At 25.9% G+C, this 10,108-nt stretch overlaps 3 long non-coding RNA genes across 4 annotated transcripts in view; 2 read left to right on the top strand and 1 right to left on the bottom strand.

Annotated features, from left to right (window-relative positions):
* Positions 1-1,361, top strand: part of LOC105851410 (uncharacterized) — a 2,411-nt gene extending 1,050 nt beyond the window's left edge. The window contains exons 3-4 of the long non-coding RNA XR_001143144.3: positions 525-632; positions 1,159-1,361. This is a non-coding gene — a long non-coding RNA (uncharacterized lncRNA). The remainder of the gene's footprint in view (positions 1-524; positions 633-1,158) is intronic.
* A 2,711-nt stretch (positions 1,362-4,072) lies between these two features.
* LOC113787186 (uncharacterized) lies at positions 4,073-9,058 on the top strand. 2 transcript variants are annotated; one of them, XR_003473649.2, is made up of 5 exons: positions 4,073-4,230; positions 4,347-4,444; positions 7,597-7,704; positions 8,115-8,184; positions 8,976-9,058. It is a non-coding gene; the product is annotated as an uncharacterized lncRNA (long non-coding RNA). The 2 variants fall into 2 exon arrangements; XR_003473648.2 differs by lacking the exon at positions 8,976-9,058 and having other exon boundaries at positions 4,074-4,230; positions 8,115-8,603.
* LOC113787187 (uncharacterized) lies at positions 5,147-6,404 on the bottom strand. Its single transcript, XR_003473650.2, has 2 exons — positions 5,722-6,404; positions 5,147-5,631 (listed from the first exon to the last, which is right to left on the bottom strand). It is a non-coding gene; the product is annotated as an uncharacterized lncRNA (long non-coding RNA).
* Positions 9,059-10,108: the final 1,050 nt, after the last annotated feature.

The following is a 10,108-nucleotide window of genomic DNA, read 5'->3' as shown; positions in this document are numbered from 1 at the left end:
ATAAATAATTATTATACTTATAATTAAAAATTATTATAATTAAAATGATTAAATTATATTATAAATTTCAAAAAATAAATTAAATAATAATAACAGTTAAATAAATAAAAATTATATTAAAAACATGAAAATTAAACGAAATACATAAATTAACAATAAAAAAACCTGAATAACGAAAAAGAAATGTTGGCATGGAAAGAACTTTTGTTATTAGCATTTTGGCATGAAAATCTGTACAACAAGTCAAAGACTAGGCATGCTAGGATCATGAGTATAGAAGCACCCTCTCTATATTATACTCTTTAAAATAATGTATACTGATTTAGATAATAGTGTGAATCAGGAAATAATATTAATTTGTAATTATATTTGTTAGATTTCAAAAAATAAGTTAGGCAAATCAAGATTTGATTTGATCTCTTTAATTTGTAATTATGAGATGTAAATGTTTTAACGGTTATTTATATGGAGAAATATCAAAGCAAAAGGGCATCAAACCCTAATTCATGACATGGTTTCAACAGATTGAATCAATCGATCCTATGAGAAAGAGATCAAATCAATGACATACACATTAATTGTCCATGTAAAAAAGAATAAACAAGTCATTCTGAAGAGATCATGAAACTCATGTAAGTGACACTTCTAATTTGTTTTTAACCAAGTTGTAGGTTAGTAGTTACGTGATTATATTTGAACACTTTTTATATTTTGACACTCATTTAATACTTTATTATTAATTTTTTCTATCTCTTTTTCTATTATATACATTAATAAATCATATCTATTTCACCATTAACTCGACTTATTTCTCTTTCAATATGTATATTGGGTTCATGCGTGTCTAGAAATTGTTTTCCTTGTTTAAGGATAAAATTGAGCAGATACAGTACTTAATAGAAATATTTATTGATAAAAAATTGTAAGAGAGTACATTAAATGTTCTGTATGAAAATTGACAAATTAATAATCTAAACTATTTACTGATAACCACTAATTAACTTTTAAGAGAATTGTAACTAACTCTTAAATTGAAAGAATAATGTTTACTAGCATGAGTGGAGCAGCATGATGATTTTTAATTTTAGCAATATAGAAGTTTGAATTTTTGATAGCAGATTCTTTCACAGACTCACAGTAGACAATTTATTGATGCAGCAAAAATCACGTCGGAATCACTAAACAATGGAGTCTAGCAATGGTTTGGATTGTGTGGAGCAATTGATAGGTGTTTATTTTTTACGTGTAGTGTTAGAGAATAGTATGCTAAAAAGATTTTATTTAGATTCATATTCAAATATATTTAAAATTTATATTAAAATTTATATTAAAATATATAATTTATATTTCTATTTAGAATATATTGAAGATTTGATATATTTTTAAATTATAATTTACTCTATATTATATAGCAATATATAAAAGTTTATGATATGAGATTACATAAAAATAAAACTCTTCTCAATACAAAATATAAATATAACATATATATAATTATGTTTTTACAAATACACAAACAACAAAAAACTTAATTAACGTGAAGATGAAGATAAAGAAAAAAAAACACAAAAGAAAGAAAATTTAATTTTAGTTTATAATATATGATGATAGATAACCAATAATTGATCTTGGTATCTTAGATGAGAATATATAACCAAAAATTAATGTTCATGTATTACATAAACATAAGATTTGTTAACCATAATTAAAAATTGATCTTCATATTACATGAGGATAATCATGATCATCATATGTTGCATGAGGATAAATAATCACAATCAAGCACTGAGAGATCCATGTAAATAATCACAATCAAGCACTGAGAGATCCATGTCCTAAAGTTAAGGATGCAAATTTTTTAAACCTCACTTAATAATAACTATAATAATATAAAATTAAAAATATGAATATTAGCAATATAATTTTTTTAATATATATATAAAAATATGAGATATCAAATTTCGGTTAATAGTTTTTATCGTTTACTTAAACTACTAATTTTATAATTTTGACATTCATATCCGTTTAAATAATTTTTTTTTATAAAAATAATAGCATAAAGTTTTTTGTAACCTACAATTATTATTTTTGATGCATTGTAAATATAGTATTTATCATTTGAAATTTAAAGTGAAAATATGTCAATATTAGATAATTAGTCATGGCCATAATCTCCCTAGAGAAAAAGATAAATTAAAATAACATGCAGTTATATGTAATATATATAATTTTTTTGTACTTTCTCTCACGAAAATCAGTTTAACTAGGTGGTCAAATGTCTTGCAAACTATTCATTGAGTGGTGCGCCTGGCAAGTGGCAATTAACGAGCTGATAGAACTATGAACGTGTAAATGTAAAAATTAAGGGTGATCAAAATGCAAATTTATAGAAATATTATTACAATATAAAAATTGAGGGTGGTCAAAATGTAAATCTATAGAAATATTAGTGCAATTTTCTGAAATTCGGCACCCTCTGCCACACTGGATCAGCCCCTCCAACCAAGGCTACACACACATGTTTACATAAAGGTACGAAGGAAAAAAGAAAAAAAAAAAACCACAACTAGAGGCATCAAGATATTCTTCAATCAAAAAAGAAAATGAAGACGAAAGATGACATAGAACTTCAGGGAGGTGAAGAAATCAGATGACATAGAACTTCAGGGAGGTGAAGAAATCACACCATCACTTGTCAAGGCTATTGAAGATTCTAGGTTTGCAATTTCATCAAATGTATGACTAAAATATTCAAATAAACTCATATTATCATTTCTAACAACATCAAAATTATCTAATAAAGAATAAAAATACGAGTTTATTTAAATATTTAAGTTATTAATTTGATGAAATTTGCATTATATTGAATACTATAATTAATTTTATGGGTTTTATTTGAAAATTTTGATGAATTTTTTGAATTTTTGTTAAAAAATGATAACATTGTAGACATTTTTAAAACATACACTACAAGGAAATTGATCTTTCGTGACACACAAAATGTGTCACTAAAAGTAAACATCTGTAGGTAAATGCAAGAATACTTTGAGTGACACCCGGAGCTATTGTCAACTTTAAGGGGGCGTCTTGCTAAATTTTAAATATTGTCACTATATGTTTTTAATTTCTACCTACTACGACGACTGTCATAAAACCTAGAGAAATATAAATAAAGATTTGATCTATTCCTACGGTATTGTCTGTCACTAAACTCTAGATAAATATAAATAAAGAATTGATCTATTCCTACAATATTGTCTGTCACTAAAACTTACTAATTATTTTTTAAATTAAATTTATTTTATCTCACTACTAATTGTAATTCTAAATTATTAATACCAGTCAATTAAATTTAAATTTCTAATTTATTTTTATTAAATAATGCCATTGAAACATACCAATAAAATACAATTTAATTTTACTAATTATATTAAAACATACAATAAATAGTTTTTTTGCTCTAAAAGATTCAATAAACTTTCAACAAAAAGCAGAATGAGTTTTTTAACATTTATTGTGATAAACTGCAAACTAATTTCATAAACAACAATAATCATCTTCTTAAAAGAAATATTTGAGGCGTGTTTGTGAAAAATAAAAGAACAATAACATCCTCGATATTTTATCTAACTGCAAAAAAAATATATCTCTCCCTTAAACTTTTTTCTAGTTGGAGGCGCCATATGAGTTTCTCCACTTGTCTTTCACTCTTTATTTTTCTTATATATGCTTTGAAGTGTTTCTTTACTCCATTTTTTTTATAGGTAAATATTAAAAGAATAGTACATTAAAAAAGATAGATATTAAAATATTAAGAAATTTATAATTATGTTAATTTTACGAATTTGAACTCAATATCAGTTTCTTAAATATTTTTCGGTATCTCTTAACACAACTCCAACACCAAGTACAATTTAAAATATAGGCTATACAAATAAGAAAATAATAATAATAAGGAAACGTTTGATTGAATTAATGGGACAAACAACTTCCATATATCGAAGAGACTTTTAAAAAGTACTCTAATTGTAAGAAGGTTCTTTTGCAATTCCGTGTGACAAATCCTATTTAAATTAAAAAGAGCATGAGTGTTTTACATTATAATAAAGTGATAAAAAAAATTATCTATTTTTTACTTGTAAAGGAGGCAAAACATGGTTCAAACATTCAAGTTTGCTTATGCTATGATCCTTGTTCTTTATCTATTTTTTGTTGTAACCAACATTAGCGGTGAGTTATTATTCGTTTATATTCAATTATTAAATGAAATAACAAACCGCAGAATTATCGAGTGAATAATTCGTATACTTTTCTAATATTCCAATTATTCATGTTTTATATCACAGCATTTAGTGCTCCGTGCAAACACTTCTTTGATTGTTTTCCATTTTGTCGATATCCTCTAGTTGAAGTATGCGAAAATGAAGTTTGTGTGTGCAAAGAGGTAAGTGACAAATAATTATATGTTACTTCTCTTTTTTGGGTACAAAATTATACCTTAATTCTAAGCCTATAATTTTATATTTCCTCTTAGAATTAAGCTGTATAAATAAAAATAATATTTAATATATATATATATATATATATATTATGTTTTAAAATAAAAAAAACATATCAAATATTATATTTATTTATATTTCATTTTGAAGAAAATAATCTTATTAGTTTTTACATTATATTCGCTTATAGTTTCTCTCATATTTTTTTAGATCTACTAATATTCTCGATAGGATTAGAAATATAATAATTATATTTTTAAGTTTCTTTTATTGAACCTACATTCATTGGCGGAGTTTGTCGGAAAAGCTTAGGTGGCCGATATAAAGATAAGCAAAAAAATTCAAACAAAAATGCAACAAAATTCAAACACTTGCAACAAAAAAAAACTCAAATATGAACATAAAATCAAACACTTTATGTGCAACAAAAAAAACTCAAACACTTTGAATGGACATAAAATCCACAAAAAAACTCAAACACTTTATATGGACATAAAATCAAACACCTTACGTGCAACACAAAAATTCTAAACAAAAACAACTCGTCTAACTGAAACTCCAAATCAAAATTCCAAACTCCAAATTCAACACTAACAAAATAAGTTTTAAATTTCATGCTAACTGAACAACAAAAACAAAAAGTAGAATTCCACAAAAATATTGGATCCTGCCATATAAGTTAAATTTTTAGGATAGGTACAAACTCAACAAAATGAAGAACTCAAAACTGACACAGGAGTGACGAACTAAGAAAAATTGAAATTAACAGAGTCAGAGGAGCGGCGAACTATCAAAACTAACTAACAAAGGACCGACGATTCAAAACTAACAGAATTCCAAATCAAAACTAACTAACAAAAATCAACACTAACTAACAAAAATCAACACTAACTAACAACAATCAGCACTAACAAAATAGAAATCTGAACCTTTTGAACAAAACAACAACGCGAAATGGAGAAGGATGAGGTTGCAGCGAACAGAGAGCGAAGAACGGCCACAGAGGCAGTCAGGCAGAGGCGGTCGCAGGCCCGCCACGAGCAGATGAGCGATCTGTACTGGAGGCAGAGTGAGGCGGCCGCGCGTTTGTACTGATTCGTGAATCTGAATCTGGAGAAGGGAGAGAGGAAGGCTGGAATAGAGAGGAAGAAAGAGAAAATTGAATTAGGTTTAGATATTGTTGTAATTTTTGAATTTTAACAAGGCCATTTTAGTATTTTACTTATAAATTTTTCTTTTAATTTTTTTTTGGATGGCCGCGGCCACCCCTGTCCCAGCAAAGCTCCGCCAGTGCCTACATTACCTTACTTTGGATTCCATCATGCTTAATATCATTAGACTTAATGTGTGTATTATAAATGGTAAGTGGTCTGTTTATCCAAAGTTTAGTACCATTTTAAATTTTTTATATTAAATTTAACTTATTTTTAAATAAATGAATTATATAATTTTTTATAAACTATTATAAATTTGTATTTCTAATCGAAATAAAAAACAAACCATCGATAACAAGTAGGGATTGCAATTAGATCCATACCCAGTGGATACCTGCAAAAAAAACCCACAATGGGTAGGGTAAAAACCCGCATAAATGGGTATGGGTATGGGGACGGGTAATTACCCGCAAAAATAAGCGGGTATGGGTGCGGGTACGGGTACTATAGTATCCATTCCGCTCCGCACTCGCATTTATATAAATATATTATTTATTTATTTATTTATTATATTAATGTTTAGTTTAATTAATTGTTTTCTTTTATATTTTAATATCTATTAATATCATTGAACCATTAAATATTTATAATTGAAATATAAACATTTGCAAATTTTTTAAGAATATGATTATGATAAATAGGTAAATAATTGTGATTTTATAACTAATAGTTATATCTTATTAATTGTGACTTTATAATTATACTTGCAACTTTGTATCAATTATCTCAGATAATATTGTTGTATGACTTGCAACTTCACAAAATATTATTATGGATATTTAAATATTGTAACGAGTATTCATTTGAAATGTTTTGAGTTAAAAAATATTTTGGTTTATAATATTTTATGATTGGATTTAAGATATTTGAATAATTTTTAACTTTAATCACAATATCATTTATTTATCGATTTTTTTTAGTTAAAGTGTGGGTAACGAGTATAGGTACGAGCACTTAAGTATCCAGATGGTAAGGGTACAGGTATTAAAGTTGATACCCAAGAGGGTACGGGCACGGGTATGGGTATTTTTGTAAATCGCGGGTATGGAGACGGTACTATAATACCCTACCCAAACCCTACCCATTGCCATCCCTAATTATAAGTATTTTCTCTTCTTTAGGAATGACACTAAGGAATGTTTGATTAATATCTTTGATTGTGGTAAGGTCTCCAAAACAATTTTAAACCTATTTAAAGGTAGATTAGTTAATCACACTCCATTCAATTTTGAAAAATATGGGATAAAATTTATCAGGTTCAGGTGACTTGAACTTTCTCATACTCGCAAAGAGCTTCTTTTAGAGCATCTCCAACGGTAGCCAAAATGAGTTCGTCAGCCATGTGTAATTACGTAACCATAAATAATTATTATACTTATAATTAAAAATTATTATAATTAAAATGATTAAATTATATTATAAATTTCAAAAAAATAAATTAAATAATAATAACAATTAAATAAATAAAAATTATATTAAAAACATGAAAATTAAATAAAATACATTAAATTAACAATAAAAAACCAGAATAACAAGAAAGAAATGTTGGCATGGAAAGAACTTTTGTTATTAGGATTTTGGCATGAAAATCTGTACAACAAGTCAACAACTAGGCATGCTAGGATCATGAGTATAGAAGCACCCTCTCTATATTATACTCTTTAAAATAATGTATACTGATTTAGATAATAGTGTGAATCAGGAAATAATATTAATTTGTAATTATATTTGTTAGATTTCAAAAAATAAGTTAGGCAAATCAAGATTTGATTTGATCTCTTTAATTTGTAATTATGAGATGTAAATGTTTTAACGGTTATTTATATGGAGAAATATCAAAGCAAAAGGGCATCAAACCCTAATTCATGACATGGTTTCAACAGATTGAATCAATCGATCCTATGAGAAAGAGATCAAATCAATGACATACACATTAATTGTCCATGTAAAAAAGAATAAACAAGTCATTCTGAAGAGATCATGAAACTCATGTAAGTGACACTTCTAATTTGTTTTTAACCAAGTTGTAGGTTAGTAGTTACGTGATTATATTTGAACACTTTTTATTTTTTGACACTCATTTAATACTTTATTATGATTTTTTTCTATCTCTTTTTCTATTATATACATTAATAAATCATATCTATTTCACCATTAACTCTACTTATTTCTCTTTCAATATGTATATTTGGTTCATGCGTGTCTAGAAATTGTTTTCCTTGTTTAAGGATAAAATTGAGCAGATACAGTACTTAATAGAAATATTTATTGATAAAAAATTGTAAGAGAGTACGTTGTTCTGTATGAAAATTGACAAATTAATAATCTAAACTATATAGAAGTTTGAATTTTTGATAGCAGATTCTGTCACAGACTCACAATAGACAATTTATCGATGCAGCAAAAATCATGTCGGAATCACTAAACAATGGAGTCTAGCAATGGTTTGGGTTGTGTGGAGCAATTGATAGGTGCTTATTTTTTACGTGTAGAAATATATTTAAAATTTATATATTTTTGATATATTTTTAAATTATAATTTACTCTATATTATATAGCAATATATAATATAAAACTCTTCTCAATACAAAATATAACATATATATAATTATGTTTTAGTTTATAATACATGATGATAGATAACCAATAATTGATCTTCGTGTCTTAGATGAGAATATATAACCAAAAATTAATGTTCATGTATTACATAAACATAAGATTTGTTAACCATAACTAAAAATTGATCTTCATATTACATGAGGATAATCATGATCATCATATGTTGTATGAGGATAAATAATCACAATCAAGCACTGAGAGATCCATGTCCTAAAGTTAAGGATGCAAATTTTTTAAACTTCATTAATAATAACTATAATAATATAAAATTAAAAATATGAATATTAGCAATATAATTTTTTTAATATATATATAAAAATATGAGATATCAAATTTTGGTTAATAGTTTTTATCGTTTACTTAAACTACTAATTTTATAATCTTGACATTCATATCCGTTTAAATAATTTTTTTTTATAAAAATAATAGCATAAAGTTTTTTGTAACCTACAATTATTATTTTTGATGCATTGTAAATATAGTATTTATCATTTGAAATTTAAAGTGAAAATATTGTCAATATTAGATAATTAGTCATGGCCATAATCTCCATAGAGAAAAAGATAAATTAAAATAACATGCAGTTATATGTAATATATATAATTTTTTTTGTACTTTCTCTCACGAAAATCAGTTTAACTAGGTGGTCAAATGTCTTGCCAACTATTCATTGAGTGGTGCGCCTGGCAAGTGGCAATTAACGAGCTGATAGAACGATGAACGTGTAAATGTAAAAATTAAGGGTGATCAAAATGCAAATCTATAGAAATATTATTACAATATAAAAATTGAGAGTTGTCAAAATGTAAATCTATAGAAATATTAGTGCAATTTTCTGAAATTCTGCACACTCTGCCACACTGGATCAGCCCTTGCAACCAAGGCTACATCTTATGTAGAGTTATAACTAAATATTATTTATTTTGTGTTTTATGAAGATATAAAGATCTAGGGTTAAAAAATTTATATACCTTTGTGTTACATAAAACACACATGTTTACATAAAGGTATGAAGGAAAAAAGAAAAAAAAACCACAACTAGAGGCATCAAGATATTCTTCAATCAAAGAAGAGAATGAAGACGAAAGATGACATAGAACTTCAGGGAGGTGAAGAAATCACACCATCACTTGTCAAAGCTATTGAAGATTCTAGGTTTGTAATTTCATCAAATGTATGATTCAAATATTCAAATAAACTCATATTTTCATCTCTAACAATATTAAAATCATCAAATAAAAAATAAAAATACGAGTTTATTTAAATATTTAAGTTACTAATTTGATGAAATTTGCATTATATTGAATACTATAATTAATTTTATGGGTTTTATTTGAAAATTTTGATGAATTTTTTTGAATTTTTGTCAAAAAAAGATAACATTGTTGACATTTTTAAAACATACACTACAAGGAAATTGATCTTTCGTGACACACAAAGTGGGTCACTAAAAGTAAAAAACTGTAGGTAAATGTCAAGAATACTTTGAGTGACACCCGGAGCTATTGTCAACTTTAAAGGGGTATCTTGCTATATTTTAAATACTATCACTATATGTTTTTGATTTCTACCTACCACGACGACTGTCATAAAACCTAGAGAAATATAAATAAAGATTTGATCTATTCCTACGGTATTGTCTGTCACTAAACTCTAGATAAATATAAATTGTAATTCTAAATTATTAATACCAGTATATTAAATTTAAATTTCTAATTTATTTTTATTAAATAATGCCATTGAAACATACAATAAAATATAATTTAATTTTACTAA

This window comes from Cicer arietinum, chromosome 1 (genome assembly GCF_000331145.2).
Source record: "Cicer arietinum cultivar CDC Frontier isolate Library 1 chromosome 1, Cicar.CDCFrontier_v2.0, whole genome shotgun sequence".
NCBI classification, from domain to species: Eukaryota; Viridiplantae; Streptophyta; class Magnoliopsida; order Fabales; family Fabaceae; genus Cicer; species Cicer arietinum.
The sequence above is the reverse complement of the archived record's forward strand: the minus strand, read 5'-3'. Positions and strand labels throughout refer to the sequence as shown.